A 24,478-nucleotide genomic window follows, 5' to 3' on the forward strand; every position below is an offset into this window, starting at 1 on the left:
CCGCTCTTTAAGTCTTTAAACTTGTAATCAAAGCTGTGGTGACCGTACAGACGAGCTGCTGGGAGGTTTTTTCCTGCACAGACATTTTTCCTCCAGGATGCAGATATCGACAGGATGACAGAATCAATCACTGCCTACGTCTCCGTCTGTGTTCACTTAATGTGACCTCAGAGAGCAGTTGTCGAATAATGAAGCACACATCACAAAAGAAATGAAAGCGTGTAGTGATGGACAGAAAAGAGAGTTCTCAGGGTTCCTAAAACAGCACATACAAACAAAGCAGTTCCCAAAAAACGTCTCATCCACAGAAATATATAACGATCACATTCCGATGGCTTTAACTTCCAATGTAAAGAGGATCATGACGGAGGAACCATGTTTGGAGAAGGAGCAATGAGACGATCAGCACCAACGAAGCGGTGATATTCTGTTTTTAACAAACAGGCCACGACGAGTCCGCGTGAATCCAGCTCTCTCCTGATGTAGCTGAAATCAATACAGCAGCTCCCAGAGGATGTGCGGTTCTCCCTTTTTTGTTTACTCTGTATACAAATGACGGTGTCTGCTTCCAAGCCTAATCAATTTATAGTGAAATTCTCAGATGACACTGATATTCTCAGTTTACTCGGATGACTGCTGGGAGGATTCATCGTTTGAAACTGAAGACGTCGTGTTGGATCACAGATTTATTGGTGATGAAGGCTCTGTCAAACCAGAATGCTCCACGCGAGATGAAGAAGAAGTATTAACAATCGCACGTATTATGACGTCGCTGTCGCTGATAATAATCAGTGAATAACAACAAAAGGAAGTCTTAGCGTGTAAGTTTTTCCACGACAGCTCACCAGCGACAAAGTTAATGGCTACATGCGAGCGAGCGTGTCACACCACCAGAATATCAGTGAAAATAATAATCAGGACAGGATGTGTTGCTGTTATGGCACAGGCCGAACACGCCGTCTGTCACCACAGCACAAGTTCGACAAGATGACGCCGAGCGCAGCAGAGAACAACAAGAGAGAGCGACCGCATGATAACAGCCTCCAGCCCGTCATCAGCTGCTGAGCTGAGTCATGAGGCTGAAGCCCGAAGGACCCACGCTGCCGTCATATGGCGGTCTCACCTGTGTGTGTGTGTGTGAGTGTGAGAGACAGAGTGTGTGTGTGAAAGAGAGAGAGAGAGTGTGTGTGTGTGTGTGTGTGTGTGTGTGTGTGAGAGAGAGGAGAGAGGACTTTTGACAATTTCTCAACAACCCTATTGATCAAATCTGATTAAATGTCGACCGCACACGGTACAGTCTTAACAGTGTGGGAAGAAAGGAAGGAAACAGGAAGGAAGGAAGGAAGGAAGGAAGGAAGGAAGTTAGAAAGAAAGATGAAGAGCAGGATCACACACACACACACACACACACACACACCAGTCAATAATCTGTTTAAAGCTGAGACAGAAAACATTTTCTGACTGACAGGAGATGAAGTCTAATTTGTCAAAGATGATGTTTGATAGTGAGAGTGACGAAAAGATGGATGAGAGATTCTGCCGACACTAACGCTGCGACTGACGAGTCGACATATATCAGCGTATCCTGAACAACGCAGTGTACCAGGAGGACAGCAGCACCGGACCTTTGTTTGGTCAGGAAGAGGCTGAGCTTTAACCCACAGCTCTCCAGGCTGCAGATCGTAGCAGAATGAATGCGCAGCAGCTGAGTTTGAACCCTCAGAACTTTCCAGCAGCAGAACAGTTACGGCCCGAAAAAGAAAGACAGGTATGAAAACATAACCTCAGTTCCTTCCTTGGCTTTCTTTGTGGAGCTAACTTTAGCACCGATAAGGGATCCAAGAACTTCTCTTCTGACTCTGCAGATTTATACCTCCTCTCGTTCACAGACTCAAAGTGTTCTCTTCCTGCGTTGTCACATGAATCACACCGAGAAATATTTCAGGAATTTGAGGTACCTCTGCAGACCGGGTCACTCCCTGCAGACCACAGCGTCCAGCACACACTCAGATGTCGGCCCTCTTTCATGTGTCTCACTTCCGGTTTCTCTATCGATGTTCCTGAACTCAATCAACCAGCAACCATTTCCATCCACAGGCCCACTGCTGGCCTGCAGCCCGTTTACACTAACACACGGCAGTAAAATGAAACAAAGAGAGGCCGATAAGCTGGATAAGAGACCCTGATAGGACATTCAATGACGGTGTACTGGACACAGGAACAGGCTTTGATCCTTTGTGTAACTGTTTTGTTAATGACTAAGCCAACACATTTTTTTTCCAGAAACATCTATATGACGAGAATACTTTTTCTATTCCCGAAATTGAAATCTGAACCGGAGGAAACGTTAAGTTGCATCATGAATAAATGTGAAGTTTCGACACACATCCGTGGTTTACAGAAATTGAGAAAGTCAACATGTTTTCTGCAGACCGTGTTTTAATAGTCAACCACACACTTTGCACTTCCATGTCGGAGGATACAGTTTGGTTTCCATCATCAGTAGAGAGTGAATGCAAATGTTAGTGGATCACAAATGCTTAACTGGCTGGGTGTGTCAGGATGATTGGTCTGTTTAACTACCCATACAGGCTGCTGCCCTCATTTCCATATGCAAACACACATCCACACCGACGACATGACGAATCAACACTGCAGCACAGACTGAGCGTGAGATTTACAAGAGCGGAATACAAAAGTTCCTTTTCCCGTTTCCGCTTCATTACCACCTCATCATTTACCTCCGAGTCACATCGAAGTTATTGCCCACGACAGCTACGATTAGCAGAGACGGCTGCTCTGCTGTAGTAAAACCAACACATGTTGCTCAGACATTTCCTCTCCACAGCATCATCACTTAGCCCTCCTAACTGCATGATGAGGGTCTAATTCTGTCCTGCCTGCTGATTAGTTAGCAGGAAAATCCAGAATCTACCCACATGGTTCTGTTTTTAGCCATGAAGAGTGCTGAGATTATTACCTCGTGCTTGTGACACCTCGCTCGAGACGGCCGACCTGTCAGCGCAGGAAGTTCTATGAAAAATCGGAGACAGAAAACTGGTCATCAGTATCTTAACATACGTCTCCAGCATGCAGCGATGTCTTTACTTTCAGAACAGTCTCAGGTTTGAACGTATCCAGGGTCAGCGCAACAGCACAAAACATCGGTGTAGGAGATGAGATTGCTTTTGTTGACGAGTGGAAGATGTCTGCACGCTGCACAAACGTCTCATTGTACAAACGTTGACGCAGTGCAACATGGGGACGGCTCGAGGGATTCCAACCAGACCAGGTGACTTCAGATGACTTGTGTTTTGGAGAGGATTCTAGATCAGATCAGCCCCCCTGACTTCTTTCCTTCCTTGCACATTAATCTTGATTATTCTATGTCTTTATCATGATTGTCTGCATAATTCCTTGTGCACTACATACCCTCGAGTAATATTTTGCTTTGCAGGATCACAAAATAAACGCTATTCGTATCTATTTTGTCTTCTCTTCTCACAGTCTTTACTTGCTTCGATGCCAGGCTGTGTTTTTCTGTCCTCTTTCAGCTGGCTACAATCAAGACTCATAATTGATATTAATACTGGCATGAGAACCAACTGGCAGCTCAAGCTGACCAAAGAGTTTCAGCTCTCCGTGTGGTATTTGTAGCTGCTGTAGACCCAACGTGTTCTTTTGAAGAGGTGCACATCAGTCCGGGGGTTAAATTGATGGATGTTTACATCAGTGTCTGTAGTAAATATGTCATGAGCAAAGGATGGAGTCAGGCAATATAAAAAACGAGAAAGTCAGTGTAGGGAGGAGGTCAAACATGGCTTTTCATGTGAAACTGCAACAGTTACATAATGTTAGCTACGCAACATACAGGTCTATTCTGTTGTTCAGGTATGAGGCTGTGCTGAGTGTAGCTACGGGCTCCTGGTGTTGATCTCATTGATCTTGCCTGAATTATGTGTCGAGCCTGTTTGTACTTGACACCGTCTGAAACTGTGACCATCTGGTGCATTGAGATTAGTAATCACCACGTAGGAGGAAAAGAAATGACACGAGTGTCATGGAAGGAAAGAGGCGGGTTGAAGAAATCAGAGAAACTGAAGAGGAAAGAAGAAAGCTGGCTGAGCCGGCCGGAGGCAGAGACAGAAGGCAAGTCGAAGGCTGCAGGTAGTTAATCCCGGCTGTTCATTTCATGCTCGGGTGGCCATGCAGCCCTCCATGTTTCAAAGACCTTGTAGGCTCAACCTGACGCCCTGCAGGGAAAATTAATGACTTCAATAAAACTGCCTCATTTTCCTGCAACGTTTCCCGCATCGAGCTTTATTGGACAAATCTTAATTTGGCCCTGATCAGATCACCAGAGCTTGTTACTGTACGTCTGGAGAGGAATGAATGAGGCACTGTGTGTGTGTGTGTGTGTGTGTGTGTGTGTGTGACTAACTCCTTTCCTTTCAGCAGCAGCCAATACAAAGTACATGATGTATGATACTCGTGTCTTTTCAGCTGAGCACCTGTGTTGCTGTAGTCTTCCGTTGGATGACGATGCAGGTTTTTTTTCCAGTGGGCCGCTTTGTTTTTGTCCACTTGATCAGATTTTCAGCAAATGAAATAAAGCATTAGCATTTCAGATTGATGCATGAAAACTCAATCAGTACCACTAAGTTTTGTTTGAACTTCTTTCCCACAGATGGACTAAAAGCAGCAGATCCTCTTTGTCCCCAACAGTCCACTTCTGCGCTAAATTCTGACCATATGTAAATGTTTTTTTGACCCCGTGGTTTGTCTGTGGGTGGCACGTTCATCATATTTCATCCCCACCAATAAGATTTTAACATAAACATAAAATGTGAACAGGGTGTTCTCATGTGTTGTACTTTTTTCAACCCCCCAAAAAAGCCCTCCTCACACCTCTCCTGCAGGATAAAGCCACTGCTTTATTAGCTGTCTAACATGTTCGGTGTGCGTGTGAAGTGTTCTGCAGCCTGTCGGCGGGACACAGCGGTTTGTACGCCGCGTCCTCGGCTGCTCGCTGCACCTCAGACAAATGATATTCCAGTGGAGGTTTGGATGTGGAGGTGTCAGCAGTTTTAATGACAGGCTGCAGAAAACCTCCACTCATTTCTGAGGCGCTGCCTGCCAGACTAATCCCACCGGAGCTCTGTGTTTGTGTGTCAGAGGCACAGAGAGGGAGAATGCATATGATTGTCTGAATTTCTGTCGAGTCGAGGGTATGTGCGGGCGTGTAGACGAGCGTGTGTGTGTGTGTGTGTGTGTGAGCGTGTGTGTGCGCTGACGGATGGGAGTTAACCCGGGTGTAATGGCCACGCAACAATATGCAGACAACAGCAGAGGTCAAACCTCGTCAGTGTTATCAAAAAGAAAATAAAAAACAAAATACATGACACAAGTGTACTCAACACATCAGTCAGGACTAATTTTAGAAGTGATGTATATCTGAAATAACTAGGGTATAGGTCACATGTGCAGCAGCTTAAATTACACTGAAATAAAGATTTGAAAATGTATGAAAATGTAAACGCAGGAGCAAACAGGAGGAGAGATAAGAGATAAAATCAGTTGAAAGATATAGTTATTATGACCTTTATGTAATAATGATTATAAGTCTTTAATCTGAGCGTGCATGTGCTCTTGTACTTTTATCTTTGCAAGGACATTTTTGAAAGTGTGGACATTTTATCTCAGAGGGTTGAGTCACAAACTGTGGTTAGTTTTCAGAGTTTAATGTAAATGAGGGTCCTCATTAGCTTACAAGCCCGAGCGTGTGTGTGTAATTATGTGTTTTGTGAGAGCAAGCCAGGATACGGCTGCTTCCTGTGCCACTTCCTGTTTTGTCTCTCCGCATCTGATTGGTCAGTTTCTATTCTGGTTAGTCATGTCGAGTGACACGAGGGCACGCAGGGCAAGAAGGCTTATAAAATCTTTTTACTCTTTGAACTCCAGCTGAGGTGGGTTACTAATATCTGACATAAATCAAACAACTGACTGGCTGTTACACGGGCTTGTAGACGAAAATACAAGTAGATACACGCAGGATCACATACATGACAGATGTGGTGCAGCCGGTAAATACAGCCTGATGCAGGCGTTTTACAAATTATTATTATCGAGGGAACTAAAACAAATCCTAGCAAAAAAAAAAAAATCAAAATGTGCACCAATAGATGAAAATGTAAACTCTCCTCTCTGCGGAGTAGTAAACTCTTCTGTAAACCAAAGTGCCTCTCAGAATGATTTAGTATATTTTGAATTTCATTTAAAACAAACAGGCTTCTCTGTCAGCTCGGCTGAGGCACTAGCTGGCGGTCAGTCAAGAGCAGCGAGGTTAAATCATGAGCGCGCACACAAATCTGCAGGCTGCCATCGTGGAAAATACAAGTTACAGCAAATCAGAAGTGACGGGGTGAGATGTCTGTGCAGGACATGGATTCTCTCTGAGAACAGAAACGTCAGGAAGAGAAAACGCTGCCATGTTGGAGGAACAACGGCTACAGTAAAGAGAGAGCGTCGTCACCTTTTCCCTCATTGCTTATTTACGTTTCCCCACCTACTGCTCCACCCGCACAACGCTGTGAACACTTTTAATGTAGGATACTGCTGCTGAAGGAAGAAACCACCCAGGAGACTGACTTAACTTGAGTTTGTCAGTCTCATGCTAAAATAAAGCACTTATATCTTATAAACTGACATGAGGCCTTGAAGTCGTTATCTTTAAACTGTCAGTCCCGGTCAGTCCGTCAGCGCCCGTGGTTACCTCGACAACAACAAGTGATATCCAACACTACTTTGTCAGAAATACAACAGAGGACCACCTGGTGCATCTATTCACAGCGCCGCCAAATAAACTCAGTGTGTTTTAATAAAGAAGTCAGTCATTAATTATTACAGCCGTGATCTGATCTCACGCTGCGCTCAGCAGCCGGACACGTTAAAGGTTTGTGTAGGTCGCTGAGAGGAGTTGGAGGTGTTCAGCGAACAGTTTCCTGAAACTCATGATCTCACAGCTTGCTGAGTCTAATTTTACTCGTTCCATTACTCACTTGTACACATTTAAAATGCCAAAGATTGGCATCTTGAATTTTGCAGCAAGTGCTAACTGCTTATCCCCTGATACAATACATTTGACTAAAAGCCATCCAATGTGTCACTAGTTGAACGTGTTTAACGTGAAACAGCAGAGAAAACACCACCCATAACAAATATCTGGAATAATATTTGATTTAGCAAAAAGGTTTTGAGAACTATATATCCAGCTTTAAAACCTGAACTCCCTGTGTGAAGTTCCTGTGTGAAAGTCAAGTTTTCTGACCTCCATTATTTTAGTTGTGTGCTTGTATATTGAATATTCCTAAATATGGGGCCTGTGCATTTTTTCCCAGGGCAGGTTAATCCGACCAGCTGCTATAGACTTTAGGCTCCACTCCTTTTTTTGGTCACTTCCAAAAACACGTCATACAGAGTGAAGCGGCTGAAACTGAAACTTTAAAAATATGCTGTCTCCCTGCCTTCAAACCAGTCTGACAATGTAATAAATCCTTCAGTCCTTTGTGTGAACATTTATCCAAAAATGATGATAAAGAAAAAAATAAGCCATTTGCTTTAAATATAAAATCAGAAATAACTCTGGTCACCAAGACAATGTTTAAAGTTTGTGTTGAGTGACTTTTTTGGCTCTTGTGTCCTTTAAATCTGTTAAACCTTAAACCGCATTTACCGTATAATCAAAACAAGCTATCTTTATTCTTCTGGTTTAACACCAACAATTACACGCTGCAGGATAACGACTCAGCATGACACAGGACAGGCCACACCATATCTGGATCAGATATACATTTAGACCTCAATGTCTTCTTGGATCCATTTCATCAGAGAGACAATGAGAGCAAGAAGTAAAAAAAAAAAAAAAAAAAAAGATGCCTTGTGGGAAAATCATAGTATGAATCTGAACGAGAGCTCAAGTGTCGTGTTTGGAGGAGTTAAAAGTTAATATAAATGTAAAATCCGATGAGTTTTATGACAGCAGCAGTAATTTGATGTGTCTTATTTCATCCTGCCGCTGCAGCGTTCCCATTCTTCTGCTGGGATCATTACAGTTTCGTCTGATCATCTTCAGTACTCCATTACTAAAACAGTCGATAGCTGCAGAGCTGATGAGAGACTGAAGATGGGAGAGAGACACAATGAGGCTGATAGAGATGGATAGAGGAAGAGAGGGATATCTTATTTCCTCTCCTTTCGACCGACACTTTAAATAACAAGACATCATCACACTGTCTGTTTCAGATTTCATCCAGATTCACTCCGAGCATTTTCCATCACTGAATCGCTCTGACTCCTTCCCTAAATTGTGCCAGTTATATAGCAGATTACTAGTCTTTGTTTTCATGTCAGCATGTGGTTTTGAGAGCAAGAGTTTTTTAATAACCACTAATCTGATTTCCTACACCAGCCTTTCTACTATAACTTTTTTTTTTCCTCCTCTGGCAGATATGCACAATTGGTCAGTGCAACCACATCAGCCGCCTCATTAATTTCAGTGGGGTGTTGAAGCGAAACATCTGGACGGGACTCAACATCTGCTGGAAGTGCCTTTGAGTCAAACCAGCAACAGGAGAGACAGAAACAGAGGAGAGAAAGTGAGAGAGCGACACTGAAAATGTCATTAACCCGACACGCCAAACCATCTGGAAACTGTCAGGCACGTGATTGGACGAACCATCTGTCCATCACCGTGTTTCACTGACTAACTTTGACCAATCAGATTACAGTTTTTCATGTAACTCATGCACCAACCCCCTGAACCAATTCTGCTAAACTACAAGCACAATTCCTTCTTTACACTCAAAGTGCAGTTTTGAATGTAAAGTTTCATTTTGCAGGAGAACTGAGGGGTTTTGACCATTGTGAGTGTGTGTGTTTTTTGACTTGTGTGTAGAGTTCTGAGAGTATGAGGCATGCTTTCGTAAAATGTGTGTAAACAATCGAGAAAAACTGCAACAGTAGGAGAGCGTCACCTCCAGCTGAGTCAGTGGGCAAATCAATCTGCTGCTGAAGTCGTTCGTTGCTGTTTTCCAATGAAATAAACGAATAAAACTGAGCAGCGAGACTAACGCGAACAGTCGCCTCGCATGCTGGTCGTCACACCTAAACCACGCCCACAGCTATCAGCAACTGTGTGTTCGGCCACAGGCACATTAGCTCGAAGCCTGGTGAGGTGGATGACCACGTTTATCTTGTGAATCCAGCTGCTTCACGGAAAAAGTCCATCTGAGACTTTAAGCCAACAGCCTGAACACAGCTGTCATACAGTCTGCAGCAACCACAGAAATACAAGTTCCAGTGAGATCGCCATCTTCTGTGAAACCCCAGAAATAAACTTCACGGCATTTTAAACGCAGCTCAAGCGGTCGGAGGGTTTGAACGAAACCATGAGAGAAATAAGAGAGCAAGAAGAAAAATATTGATCAGAGGGAAAGTAAAGAGAGGAGAGGTGAACGATACTGAACATGGGAGAGATAAGAGACAGAGAGATAGAAAAATGTGAGAGATGGAAAAAAAAAGTGGGTGCGCCGAATGGATGGAGAGATAGAGAGGGTAATTTTAGATTTTCTTAGAAAGGAGAGAGTGAAAATGAAAGTGGAGAAAAAATGATGTGGTAGAGGAGAAAAGAGAGGGAATAAAAAGAGGACAAGGTCATTGATCTTCAGAAAAATAGAGAGGGGGGTAAAAGAAAGGGACGTAAAATGGAAAGAGAGAAGAAGAGGAGGAGGAAGAGGGAGGGAGGATGGAGAGATGGAGGTTAATGGGAAAGAAAGAAGGCAAACAGGGAGAGAGTGAGATGGTTATCGACCATCTGAAACTGCTCTAATGCCGGCCACAGGTGCTGCTGTCTCCACACTGGAGACATCTGAGTGTGTGTGTGTGTGTGTGTGTGTGTGTGTGTGTGTGTGTGTGTGTGTGTGTGTGTGTCTAACAGGGCTAACAGTGTTTACAGACAGACAGCAGTGACCTCATCACGCCCTGGGTGCATTTAGACGCGGCGTCAGACTATCAGCAGTTACACAAACGCACGCGCACACACACACGCGCATGCAGAGAGGCTAACACACACCTCTGCACTTTCCTTTTTCCTCTCTTTTGTTTAAATCTCTCTCTCGGTCTGCAGGCCGTCAGCCGTATCATCCCATCGACACACAGAGATGAGCTCCGCGGCCTTTCAAAGTTTATTGATACCAGGATCCTTCTTTTTTTTTTTTTCCATTCGCAGAAATCCTCCAATGATTTGCCTTAAAAAAAACAGCTGCGTCGGTTGTGGCGTGTTGTCGAGATGAAGAAATCTGAACCAGGAAGTCCAGTTCGAGTGACGGATGAATGACTTATCAGAAACCAAAACACTGCACAGAAGGTTTGTAACGCTCAGACAGGATGTTACAACTCTGGATAGTTTTCACAGCTGAGTCTCGTGACACTCTCTGAACACCTTGACACTGATGTCACGTTGCGTCCTCACGAGCTGCCCGGACTATTCTGCCCCTGTCAACGCTGCGCCAGTGCCACGGGTGGATCAGGCGAGAAAAAACAGTGATAATTAATCAGAAAGAGTGTCAGTCCTGTTTGTGATGACAGGTCAGTCCTGTCCTGATTACAGAAAGGAAACTGTACTGAAATCAGATTCAGATCAATTCAAAAACAGTTCGATCGCACTTGTAGACAAAAAGAAACGCGATTCAAATTCGCCAGAGCTTCAAAACTCTCAGCAGTAACACTTGGATTTAGTTTTAAACTTGAGGCATTAGCTCACAGACAGCTCCACTTAGACAAAGAACCAGACCATTATCTCAAAATGAATAAAATATGTCTGACACACAGCTCGTATCATCCCGCCTGTCAGACACCCATTAATCCTGGTTTCAGACCTGAAAATGTAATGAGCTAATGACGCTAATTAAAAACTTATTAGTTCTTGACCCCTTCACTGCGATGAATTACAAGAAGCTAATTACCTTCTCATAATCACTTAGTTAAAGAAGTGATAGAGCTGTAATGTGTCACCTCACTGATCTCAGACCAGTTAACTATTAAAATTAAAATGTCTTTTAAGAACAGAGCCGCCGGTGACTGATGATGACAGGAAGGGAAAATAATAGACAATTAATTTCGGATAATTAAACTGGTAATTCTGATGTGCCGTGACGAAAGAGATTTTTTTGGAGATAACTAACAATTATCTTATCACCATGACAACAAACAAAGCAGAGGTTGACTGGAGATGCAAATGAGCTGTTGACTCTGAGGAAACAAAAGCAGAGTCGCCCACGACGAAAGTACTCACCGGCACAAAAACACCACAGACCCCCAATTAAACACGTAGCTGCACTTTCACCACTGGACTGTTCTGGAAGTGTGTGTGTGTGTGTGTGTGTGTGTGTGTGTGTGACTCAAACCGCTGCCACCTTCACTTTTGTGCATGAGTCATCCCTCTAATTGAGAGACCAGAATCGTGACACCTCTCAGCGTCTCTGCAAAAATTATCCGATTAGGAGAGCGGTGAGCCTGCAGGCCGACGTTTATCCGACTGTCTGTTTGTCCGTCCGCCAGCTCGACGTGTGTGTTTAGTTTTAGGGAGATTGACTTGTTGGTGCACGTGCCAAATAAGCATCAATAACTTCCCCCGGTCGATCAAGTTACTCCAGAACATCACTGTTACATGCCCTCCCCCCCTCCTGCATTTCTGATCATGTGATGCCGTGATGTCACTGACTCATGCTGGCTGTTGTTTTCCTCCTCTCTCCAGGTGAACCTGCTCAGGCTGATTGAGGAGTCGATAAAGAGAGGAGGGGACACAAGTCTGGCTTCTTATCCAGTCGTGGCCCGACAGCAGCAGCAGTTCAGACTGGCCATGTGGAGCTTTGGTTGTTTGTTCTTTTTGTCTTTTCTGGTGGGTCCGGTGGTTCAGTTTTGTGGCGCTATTTCTTCGTAGGGTTTAGTTTGGGGAATGTCTGGGGTAGGGAAGTGGGGAGAGCCCGGTTCCGACGGCCCTGTAAGGGTTGGACCGAGGTGGCTTCCCTTCTTTTGTTCTTTTTCTGCCGGCCCATCCGTTTGTAGTTAGTCTGGAAGGCTTTGGTTTAACTTTTGTTTGTTGAAATAAAATTTCTTCTATTTTTCTCGACTTGTGTAATTATGTTAAACCTCTTTGGGCCACAAACTTTCTCTCTGGGTCACCTCGACCACACTAAATCAGTGTGTCACATCATAGTCACATCACACAGATGTTTGAAACTTTCTCTCCAACTCACATAACCTCTCCTCAAAAGCTTTTGTCATTTATTTTTTTTTTCAAACCTCTTTCTCTTGTCCTGTGTTGTGTCCTGCGTGAGCTACACTGCTACACTCCCCCCGACATGACTACTAGAGGTACTGCTCCACTGATCCGTATCCGCTTTCAGAAAATGTGCAGAAATATGGACAGAAGGTCTGGTGCTGTGACAGCAATAGGATGCTATTCATGTAAACATGACCTGACACTGCAGCATGAAACTACCATGCAAGATTCAGTTGTGCCCATAGATGGGGGGGTGGGTGGGTGTTGTCATAACAGCCTCAGCAATATGATCAGCACTGTGAACAACAGACCACAACCATTGCCTTTCAACATGCAGGAAACAAACAGGAAATGAGCATCTTTCTCATGTGTACCACCAAGTCTACGTTAGACAACAACAACTGTCTGGAAACGATGTGAGCTGCAGCTTCACGAGCGGCCGGACTGAAAACCTGCTGCTGTGTGTCTGTTAGTGTGAACGCAGCATCACTGTGACTGATATCTGATGTTCTGTCATGTGTGGATTCAAAAGTATCAAGCCGTTTATTTGCCCGTCGTGCGTGTTAAACACTGATCGTGTCGTTTACGTACGTGGCACAGAACATGCAGGAATCTCCTGCCGAGCCTGGCAGGTGAGACGTTTCACAAGCGAACCGAATCTGTGTTTTCCACATTAAACAGTGTTGTGTTATGTTAATTTGACAGTATAATGTGATAATGTGGTGCAGTGGGTGTCCTTCCTCCAGTCGGGCTAGCTGTTAGCATCGTTCTCGAACACAGTAGCTGTTTTGGTCCTTAATCACAGTGATTACTTAACCACAGAGGCTCTTAAGTGCTGCTTATCAGAACTCCTCTGGAGAGCAATTACACCATCAGTGCTCTCTCTTTCACATTCACCCTCCTCCGAAGATCCTTTTTTATCCTGCCGTCTGCTGCCAACTGGCCATCCATCACCCGTGTCTTGTTTCTAGTCTGTCTCATGCAGCCCTCCCCTCCTCTCCTCCCTGTATCTTCCTCCCATTTCTCTTCTGCTCCCTTTTCTCTCTTGTCTCCTCTTTCCAGTTGCTCGTTTTTCTTCTCTTCTTGTCTCATCCCACCCCGTCCTTGAATTTCCTTTCCTAATAAAAATGTTTCCAACCCATCGTTTTCGAGATACTTTACAGGGCAACTTTGACCTGCTGACGATGCTCGATAAAAAAACAATGGGATCACAAATCTTGGGTGCAGAGATATTTCAGTCTTTGCTACCCCAAAAACCCAAGACTGCTAGAAAACAAACTACACTAAAATATGAATTACAGAGACGCTAACAGCCAAGTTGTTAAGTGTCCTGTGTGGTGCAGGCAAACGTAGCGCACACCGATGATACAGTGAGCTGAATGAGTGTTTGTCTCCAAAACTTCACCCAAGGGTGAAAGCATTTTTTTAAGGGTCACACTAACATCTGACTTTTGAGGGACACAGTGAACAAGGAGGGAGGAGGGACAGACATCTATCTGGGCCGAGGAGGTCGAGGAGGTGGCGGTGGTGTGTGATTGGTCGGGGGACTGGTAGGTAAGTGAAGCTGGGGCTCTTTGCTAACCACAGTCATTCTTTTGCCCTCAAGGTCGGAGCTAAAACAGCACAGATTATCTTTCCTGAGAGGGTCAGAAATAGTTCAGAGCGAAGAGAAGGATGGAGGAAGAGGAAGAGGAGAGGCTGGTTTACTCAGAATGTTGTTTTTAAAGGAGTCAAAGAAATAGAGAATACAGAACAGAAGGAAGTCGGTGATACGTGCAAATTCTGCATTTATCAGTCAAAGAAGCTGTAATCATGAGAGACACATAACAGCAGAGTGTGAGGGAAGAGAGAAAAGAGGACAAACTGTCTCGGATGTTCACAGAGGGTTGAAAGAGAGCGACAGAGTAAAAAAGAGGGGAAGAACAGAGAGAGCGGAGAGAAGAAAAGGAGATTCTACTGATTTTAATATTAAGTGTTGGAGTTGAAAGAAGGAATTCCGGAGGAGGAACAGCGGACTCATTGTTCCGACTGTTTACTAAGAAGACCATTAAGATCTGTTGAAACGTTTTTTTTTGTGTTTTTTTTCCCTGCAGCTCGATGAAGCACGATGCTTCCTGGAGATCTCAGCGTCTCCGTCTCTCTCTGCCGGAGCGGTTCGTAAGGATCAAGCGGCTGCCCTTCATCCTTTCTGCGGCACCAAAATAAACTTCCATGGAGTAACGATAATCCATGACAGTAAACATGAATTCTTAATGTGATTTGGCCAAACTACATTTATCCTCCTTGAACTTGTGTGGTTTCACATCCCCGCTGTTTCTATCTGACATTAAAAAATGACGACTCCTGCCAGGAAATAATTCTTCAAAGAGATGTTGTTTTATAAACTTTTACTCTCACATCTGTATCCTAATAATTCAGAGTATCAGTGTCGGATCAAACACCAGCGAATTCACAACCAAGACACCTACAAAAAGGACTTAACACTCGCAAACCTGCAGCCATCTCCCTGTCACGGTTTATGTTGGTTTCTGAGAGAGAAACACGTGAACGCAGCTCCGTCGAGCAGAAGAATCAGCAGCCGCACCTTTTATCTGAGTGAACGCTGCACAAAAATCTGGATCACCACCAATTTCTAATCGACCGATTTGTCAGCCAAGGCCGATGTGTTCTCCAACTTTCAGTCACGTCTGTTTGTTTAGGAGAGATCTGACTGACAGGCAGCAGGATGAGGCTTGAACACTGAATCTTCCTCATACTTTGAGATAAGTAATACATCAGCTAAACCTCTGCGTGAGACAAATAATCTCTAACTTAAACAACGATTCAGAGAAGAAGCCGTCCGCACAGAGCTGCTAGAGTTGAATTTGGTACAAAAAGCACAAAGCACGTTCAGTGGCACAAGTGGCTGCTTTAGTGGTTCAGTCTCATGATTTATTAATTGTCTGCAGACAAAAACCCCTGGAGGCAGAGACACAAGCACCTTCTGTGCTGCAGCGTCCACGCTTCAAGCTCGCTCCGTTTTCCGTTCACTAATGCAGTTCTACTTGCAAGAAGTTAATGGGAAGCCAAAACCCAGGCGGCTGTGTGCGGAGTGGAAGTGATGTCAGATGTAGAAACACAAACTGGGTTCAAAGTCAGGGGAAAGAGCAGAGGAGCCACTTCTGAATTCATATGTTTCACTTTGATGTCTCTTAAAACCCCCTCCGAAGGTTTATTATGTGTACAGTAAGAACATTATGTTCACTTACTGTGCAGTGTTTAATCCACATTATAAACACCATGTGTGACTGAATGCTATGGGATGTGAATACGCTGACATGCTGACCTAATGATCCAAGTGCAGAGAACAAACCTAACAGCTACAGAAAATGTACAGATAGATGACTAGATAGAGAGATAGAGTTATGTGGATGACTTATATTATACATGTGTGTATTTTATCCATGTGGTAACATGCATAGAGCGCCTGACAGCACAGGATTATAGGATTATAGTTTATGGCTATAGAATATTCCAAAAACCTCAAAATAACACGAAATATTCACATTAAAGCCGATAGAATATGTTGAATTTACTGTGATTAAGTCTTGTTGTAAAGACAGCAGTAGTTCGCATTACTCTGTGCGCTTTAAGGTGTTGTTCCACCTGCTTTACGCACACAAAGTGCACGTTGTAGGTGACCAACATGTCTATAAATATTAATGTTAAGCGCTCACACTTCCTCGCAGCGCACAGAGCTGAATTTCAGCTCTGTGCGGCATGTGACAGTTTCACTTCTTCCTCTCTGTGTAGAGAAAAAAGAAATGGAGAGGACACAGCTGAGTGAGGGCGCAGCGCTGCTACTCACGTCCAGCTTCCCGGATTCCTGCTGTCAGCTCCCAGAGCGGCGCGTATCCATCCAGAGAGAGGAGAGGGGAAAGTCTCTCAGTGTCATCCAGCGTCCGAGAAAAAAGGTTTAGTAGCCCGATAACAACAGCAGCGGTGGTGGAGGTGGTGGTGGTGGAGGTGGAAGTGGTGGAGGTGGTGGTGGTCCGGTTTAACAGCCACCAGAGCGCAGGACAGTGTGAGGAGGAGAGCGGCAACAGACGGCAGACTGAGCGAGAGAGAGAGGGAGAGAGAGAGAGAGAGAGAGAGAGAGAGAGAGACACAGAGGGCGTTATTATGTCATGCTGAATGCCGACTCTCTCTCTCTCTCTCTCTCCCCACATGAACATACAGTATGAATCTAAAGTCTTGTGTAGGAGAATCCTGTTCTGTTGATGCATATATATGATTTTTAATGCAATATAAAATCAAAAAATTTAAAAAATGTGTCCATCTGATTTCAGCTGAAGATGCAAAGGAACAAGATGAACCAGCATCCCAGTAAAAAAAAAAAAAAAAAAAAGTAAAACATGTGCCTGGACTCTGCCTGGTTCTGCCACCAGGAGACTCTCAGTGAAAAACAGGACAAAAGATGTAAGTACCAGGGGATCATGGGATGAAATTCTATCTTCGTCACTCAGGCAGAAACGTTCGGAGATGTGTGGGAACTAAACAGGTTTAGATTCCGGGTGAGGGGTTGTCAGGGTCTGGTATTCAGAGGAGGGGCAGTTCTCTGTGTCTGAAGGTTTAACAGGAAGGAAGACGAGACGACTGGAAACATCAGAGGGTCGCTGCCTCGGGGGAGGGCATGGTTAACTCCTGTCACGAAGTATGAAACCACTGTTCTGTTGTAGACTTTATATAAGTCAAGACAACCTGCAGGACTGAGGAGATCACTGTGGCTCATCTTAACACAGGATCATGTTTTAAAGTTGTGTTGACATCACTGTGGGTGACGTGGTCGGGGGTCTTCTTTATGCAGCGACAGCACCAGGGACCTGATTTGTGTTTGTGCATCTGTGTGCTGGTGTGAGAAAGGTGAGCAGAGGGCATTCAGAGCCATGTCAGAGCATCGAGGGCAATCGCAGAGCTGATGTCCCTTGAGTTAGTGCCAGATGACGTACGGAACAGTGCTGCTGACTGTCGTAATGTCTTTCGCACCGGTACAGTTCTGTGAAGGGGCTGCTAGGATCCAACAAAGACTGTTTAGTGCTTGTGATATTTCAAAAAGGATTAGCGAACGAAATGACAAATTCAGAGGATAGTGAAAGTGAAAACTGCGATCACTGATGGTCGTTTACATGCAGCAGATTCACTGCCCATCTCGTCATCCTACAATCAAAACCACATGAACATGGAAACTGATTGGACTTGTGTGTGTCATGAACGAACAGTCCCTGCTTTTTTAAAAGGTAAGCATGAAGGACAGATACACATAACCTAGTAGGTCAGTGAGATAAAACTACCTGAATCTTAAGTCCATGTTCAGGATTGCGGACATGTAAAAATGTGCATATTTTGCTGCAGATCTACTTCTCTTCACCTGATAGAAGACAGCAGCGTTTCAGCGCTGACTGTTCCAGAACAGGGTCATGTGGACGGCACATGCAGCCCGGTGGCGACACAACGCTCCCCGGCCCGTCTGGAATCTGGAGCTGGGAGACGATGGTGTCGTTTCTGTGGAGAATCAGAAACTGATGTTCTGCTTTCCTCACAACGAGCTCCATGTGTTTTGTGTTTGATGCTCAGACTGTGTGAGAAGAGGAGGAGGAGGAGGAGGAGGAGGAAGATGCTGTCTGTGCAGCTTCACTCTTTCTGCTCTGCTGTCTGTCTGTTAGATAACTGTAAATAGTATTACTGGTAAGTGATCTGTTTGGTTGAACCTGCAGGAGCAGGGTGAGGAGGTTTTCATGTCCTTTCTACCCTGTGAAGCTGTAAATGTGAGCCGTGTGTGAGTTTTCATTCTTTATTCTAAACGTTCGCGAGCTGCACAATGTAATAAGTAGTGTGGGAGAGAAGCGTTGACATCTGTCGACGGCGGATCTGCAACAGCTGCCATGCTTGTAAATATTGCTCAGTGACTGATTTTGGTTATAATTGGATTCTTGCTCGGGCGAGTTCGGCTCCGACAGCAGAGGAGACTGAGAAAGTATTTGACTTTTGAAGTGATCCTAAATATCAGCGCACAAAAGAGACATTTGCAGAGACAAATGCTAAAAAAAGTTGCTGCACATACTATGTTCAACTACTTTTGTCTGTTGTTTGAAAACAATGTGGGCTGTAAAACCAAAACAATGTGCTGAAAGATGCCACAACACAGCATGTTCCTGAGGAAAACTGCATAATGGGATAAGTGGTGGCCAGTTGATCCCCTGCTAGAATAAATACTGCAGCTTTAAGGTCAGAATTACAGTTTAGGTTTGACAGGATGAGTCTCCAGGAATTAATGTGGGTAAAGTGAGTTTGCGTTGCATCTGTGTGTGTGTGTGTGTGTGTGAGTGCAAGTATCTCAACAGCAGTGAAGTGAAAGCCAAGCTGGTGTGAAACGTCTCCCAGCAGTGAACCTCATTACGTCCCATTAAAACACCATCCAGCTCATTTACTCTGTGTTTTTTTGGTTGTTTTTTTTTATGCGCAGAGCTGCTGAGTGCCTTCGACTTACTGCTCCGTCTTTACCTCATTTCTTCGTATTTACGTGGCTCCTCGTCTGCTTGATCTGTCCCCATAAATGTTTCAAGATGCTCCAAAACCATATGATAAAACACTCATCGGGCAGAATCAGACACGGGATGCTCCAGAATAATGTTTGGAACGGTGCCAGTGAGGAAGAGGAACAGAAAACTGGGATAAGGGTGCTCGCTGCAAAGTCACAACGAACAGCAGACAGAAAACGTGTCACAGTATTTAAAAAAAAGACTTTACAAGCACAATGAAGCCAACAAATACACAAAATGAGATCATTTATTTGCACAAATGTAGATTCCCAATGTGAAAATGTGTCATTAAAACAGCACAATGATACATTTCCCAAAACTGTTAACATTTCCTATGACAGTTCCTAAGAAAATGTCGGACTATGAACACAACTTACGGTAATTTGACTCATTTCCTTATATAATTTTAAAAAAAAACTGCCTGGAAGAAAAAGTCGCCTGATGCATGTGACATCGTTTAACACAGTGTGTCTGTCCACTTGTATCCACACCCGTCACCCTGAGCCAGCTCTGTTGAGACAGCTGCTGTCTGCAGAACACGAGGCCAATGTGAAACACAGACGGATCAGCGCCACGCAGAGATGAAAGATGAAGCTGATAGAGTATTTTTATGACTTTCTGAGGAGAAGCAGAGTCAGTGAGGTGGGCGAGCCTGGAACAATAGCGAAGTGCAGCGTAGTCATCTGCAGCCCAGCACCAGCTCACTACAGGGTACTAATGTATTTCATTCTCTGGCTTCAACCTTGTTTTACGCACAGTGTTGTACAGTGAGTATGTACAACAACCTTTGGAGAAATTGCAAATGCTAAAGTTACTTTGTAAGGTCCAAGAAAATATCACGTTTTGTGTTAAAAGAAGATGCCAGTTAACTTATATTACATACGTTTTATTCGCAACTTGAGTTATTCACGTCATGATAAACATCCTGTGTTTGATCCATCAGCCTCACCCTCCTCCTTATGCAGACTGTGATGCTCTTTATACCAGCTCATTATCATGATGTTTACTAGAGGCCACAAACTAACAATAAACTTGAATTTGTCTCGTAAGTAGAATTGGCAATGATTAGGCCCACTGCCAAGGCCAACAGTCCACTCTAATCAAGCATAATCCAACATTAGATACATTCGATACCAATCTAGATAATCTTGATTGCCTCAGAAACTGTCCAAAAATGTTGAAATATACCCGATCCTGCAAAAACTCCTGGATCTGTCCCTTTATATGGATCTGCTCCAAAATATAAGGGGGTCAGTTTTGGGCCGAGCACCATCCTCCATGCAGGTTTCATGGAAATTTTCATGGACAAACCAACAGATGTACACAGGTGAAACATAAGCTCATTGACAGAGTTCATCAACATATTATAATCTCTGCTTCACCTGCCCGTGTCCGGACATGTACACGGTTTTTAAATCAAGGAATTTCACGTTCACTTTGTCCAGTGAACGAATGTCTGAACAAATAGCTGTAAATCAAGTTACATTCTCATCACCCTCAGTTGTCGTCTGTTGCTGCAGACTCTTAGTTTTTGTTTAAATCGATGTCACAGCTTGAAGTGAAGCTCTCTGTGAAGCTGAGTGAAGCTGTGTGGGTGCAAACAGTTTACTGGAGAGTTTACTTTGTTGTATTTTTGCATTTAGTTTGTTTAGGTTCACGCTGCTCAAGTCCGAGGAGGTCTGACCTCCTGGAAGTCATTAGAGACAAACTGCTGCCGTCACTAACAGATTGCATCATGTTGAACAACGTGTGCTCTGCGGCTGAGTTTAAACAAAATGATCGTTTAATGCCTCTGATGTTCGTCTGTCACACGTGAAATAGAAAGTTTAGACATTTATTCTGGGTGTTTTGTGAGTGTGTTCAACAACCAGCACATATAGAAAAGATTCAGTTCCCTAAAGTTGGATTTGTAAATGTTATCTGCACCTGCATCACTTCTCCAGCTCTGCACATGCCGACTGAAGGACGAGTGTTCAGTTACTCTCATGTGCTTTCATAACAGCAGCCAGTGGAAACCTGCTGAACACGGAGCGATTCTCATGTGGGCTTTTATTTTTTTTTCCTCTCTGCAGGACCTCAAGCAGACAAACCGCTGTTATTCAAAAACGCCCCATACATCAACAACGTTGCTCAACGGGCCGTCGGCAGCGGCTCAGACACCCTGGTGGTTCAGAGAATAGACTGTTAGACACAATCTGCATTCTTGACCTTCTCCCTGAGCTCTTCCTCTCCTCCACTCCCTCTTTCTTTTTTTTTCTTTTAATCCCCTTCTCGCGGCTTTTCTTCGTCTCTCTGAGCTCTTTCTCAGACGCGAAAAATCCTCCTCAGTCTATACGTAAACTTTAAACACACGACGCATTCACACGTAACACGATGATCTGGTTCATTCAGCGAGACTGAATGTTGCTTCGTCTCTGAAATACATGACAACAGAAATTATAAGTGGTTTACCTACACATCCAAAGTTCCTGTGTCTATGAATTGTTTTCCAAATGATTCCAGAGATTAGATGCAACTCAGAGTAAGAAGAACAAGTGCAACAAATCAAAAGTAAATCAGTTTTATTGAGTGACAATGCTTTCGGTTAATTCACAGTATGTTTTCGTCGTCTTTATTGTTAAACTCACATCAGTGGTGATGAAAGTCTATCTACATGAGGTAGAAATGTTCAGGAAATGTTTTAAAGTCACAATGTTTTGACACATTTGGAGATGTTCGAGATGATATAAGCACACACACAACAAAGTTCTTGTCGTGTTTTGGAAAGTTTGATGCAGAAATGTTACATGCCGTGTCTTTAAGACATGCTCAGGTTTAGAGAAATATCATGTTTTACATCAAAATGAATTTAGTTAAGGTTACAGAGGAGTATATGTGGTTTCAACACATTAAATCTTCATACAGTATAAGTACAATACAAGTGTTTTATACACCTCACTGCACTGGATCGACTCCCCTTCCTTCTCTCTGTCTCTCTGTGGTATTGTTATGAAACTGTGTCTGGAATATTAATTGATGTTTGCATTATCTCCAACACAACATTCTGGCAGACGCTGTGGTGTGTTCACTGAACTGCACAGACGATGAAGTGTCGTGTGACGGAGAGCGTAAACCTCCCTCACAGCAGGATATAAAGAGACGTATCATCGAGAGAACTGTGTTGAATATTGATAACTGATGATAAGGATCTTCCTTAATTCCTTGTACAGTGTGTATGAAACATTTATAACTCAGAAACAAGAATGGAGCACTTAATCATATCGAATATTTGTTAGAATAACAGTAAAATTTGATTAACTTCATCATTTGTTTTACAAGCTCCCTTACTCTTCGTGTCAAACTTGGCAAGAAACAAAAGTAAGCCGTACATTTAGAGGTTAATCTTCTGAAATAGCAATACCCAAATATTGTTGGAAGCAAAGAGCACTGTGCATCAGCAGCATTAAATGGTATCACTGTTGTTGATACAAAATGTCATCCGTCATTATGACCTTTAAAAAGATACACACAGTTTTAGGAGAGATTGTTTTCCACACGTCAGACGGAGATATCACTCTGTTTAGAACATGAAGAAGATTTCAGTGAGAGTCACACAGTTTGTCTGCCGTGCTGTGGAGGAAGCCATCGTATCTTCGTAGGAAGTGAACTGGGTGGGAAGAAGAACGCTGTGAACCGCAAAGATCTGCAGCTTTTAACGAGTGTGTATCAGAAGCTTGTCGTGTTCATCGAGCTCTAGATATGCAGGATGTCTCTCTGTTATCTGTCATCAGTGAAGGCTAACAAATGCTATCACACTAAGCTTTCACAAGAGGGTGGTTAGGATCTCATTAAGTCCACGTAGGTTTTCGATATCTAACTATGAGCACGCCACAAACACAAGCAAGCCTGTGGCAGCAGCACGGAAATGTTATGAAAGAAGAGCAATCTGTGGAGATGCTCAGCACGTAATACAGGCTGAAGACGCACAGTTGCATCTGATGAAAACAGGAAGGAGAGCCGACCAGACGGCTGATGGTGTGAAAATATAAAATGTTAGGCTAATAATATCACCCGCGTGTGAGAATGTGTAAGAAGTCATCTTGAGTGGTGTCTTTAATGTTTGACAGAAGGAATAAAGTCTCAAAACCCTCCTGAGAAGTTGTCTTTTCCTCCACCGGTTGTGTTTCTCCTCTGATCACATGTCAATCTGTTGTGTTGTCGCCGTAATGCGTAACAATGCATGTGTGTGCGTCGTAATGAGATTTGTCCTCCTCAAACCTGTGAAAACTCCATTGAGACATTTTTCAGCATGTGTCTCTTTTTATTGTTTCGTTCCCAGAATAAGAAAAGTGTATGTTTGCGGTGGCCTCGGGGCTGTACATTTTGGGGTTGAGACCTCAGACTGTCACAATATTCCATCCTGTGTTATTTGATTAAGTGTGTCTGAGAACAGCTCGCTGTTTTCTGTTCTCATGACTCGCTTCCCCTCAGAAAAACAAAAAAACACACACAAAAAAAAAAAAACGCAGATCTGCAGCACTTTCCTGTCGAAAGGCGAAATGGGGATGAAAAAATGTGAAAGCTGTAAAAGTGTCATAGAAATGGATCATTTCAAAGCAGCAGGAGTGACATTTGTTCCTCACATTTGTTGGATCAATACTTTTTGAAACGACTGATGGATCTTCTGTTTCTGCCGCTTTGTCTCTCCGTCCGTCCGCTCTCCTCCACTGAGCTGATTAATGCCAAACATATATTTACTCTGCTGGTCCCTGCAGAGGGAAGCTAACAGTACGACTGCATTAATCTCCTCTAATATGAAGCCTACTCCATCTCTCTGTTGTCGCAGTGAAGAAAATGCCAAACAGAGTAGCCTGCTCTCTCCCTGCGAAAAAAAAAAAAATCAATAAATTACAGCCCACATCTTGACTGATTTGCATTATAAATCCACTTTATTGTCGTGCCAAGCTTGAGCCCCCTTCAGTGTTTGGAACACATCTTGTTCTTTCTCTCAAGTGCTTTTGTTGAATCCACATGAAGCTGCTGAATTGATTAAGGCCTAAATCAAGCACAACACCTCCTCTTTTATTGAGAGGGATTTACTCTTGTCGTCCATACAGATGTTTTGAAGGGTTTTACCAGGCAAAAAGTTGAGATATTTTATTATCAAAGCCCAAATTACACGGTATTACCTCCCCAACAAGTTATATCTGATAGTTGAAGAGAGCGTCGTGCCTGGACGTGAGCCTGGAAACAGCTCTAGATGATGTGTTTGTGTCCAGCAGTGTGGCTGTTTGGCATCTGAGGGGAATGTGGATAAACATTTGTTTGCAATAAATCTCCCGTAGATGATCATTTGTATGAAAGCAGCGGACGGAGAGGAATGTGCTGCTGCCGAGTCCACCGGCTCTGCTGGGAAAACAGGTTGTTGTCCATGTGAGGTGACACAAACCAAACCATAATGACCTGAAGCTGGACATTAGATCTCTACCTGCGCCTGTGCTGATGAACTCACCTGCCCTCTGAGGAAATACATGTTGGTGCCGGGAGTCAGCAGGCACATTCCAGTCATTCTATAGGGAAA

General features: G+C 43.7%; 1 protein-coding gene and 2 long non-coding RNA genes across 6 annotated transcripts in view; 2 read left to right on the plus strand and 1 right to left on the minus strand.

Moving 5' to 3' along the window:
* Positions 1 to 16,423, minus strand: part of gpr4 (G protein-coupled receptor 4) — a 37,497-nt gene extending 21,074 nt beyond the window's left edge. For 2 of the 4 annotated variants that reach the window (XM_037081137.1, XM_037081129.1), the window contains exons 1-2: positions 16,188 to 16,423; positions 2,981 to 3,033 (exon numbers count right to left, since the gene is read on the minus strand). The gene's annotated coding sequence lies outside the window, so the exon portion shown is untranslated. The remainder of the gene's footprint in view (positions 1 to 2,980; positions 3,034 to 16,187) is intronic. The other 2 variants (XM_037081120.1, XM_037081127.1) reach the window with 1 other exon arrangement.
* LOC119009678 lies at positions 9,977 to 12,209 on the plus strand. Its single transcript, XR_005071789.1, has 2 exons — positions 9,977 to 10,423; positions 11,813 to 12,209. It is a non-coding gene; the product is annotated as an uncharacterized LOC119009678 (long non-coding RNA).
* On the plus strand, positions 16,154 to 16,727 carry LOC119009682. Its single transcript, XR_005071791.1, has 2 exons — positions 16,154 to 16,293; positions 16,669 to 16,727. It is a non-coding gene; the product is annotated as an uncharacterized LOC119009682 (long non-coding RNA).
* Positions 16,728 to 24,478: the final 7,751 nt, after the last annotated feature.

Source organism: Acanthopagrus latus, chromosome 2 (genome assembly GCF_904848185.1).
Source record: "Acanthopagrus latus isolate v.2019 chromosome 2, fAcaLat1.1, whole genome shotgun sequence".
Taxonomy (NCBI): Eukaryota; Metazoa; Chordata; class Actinopteri; order Spariformes; family Sparidae; genus Acanthopagrus; species Acanthopagrus latus.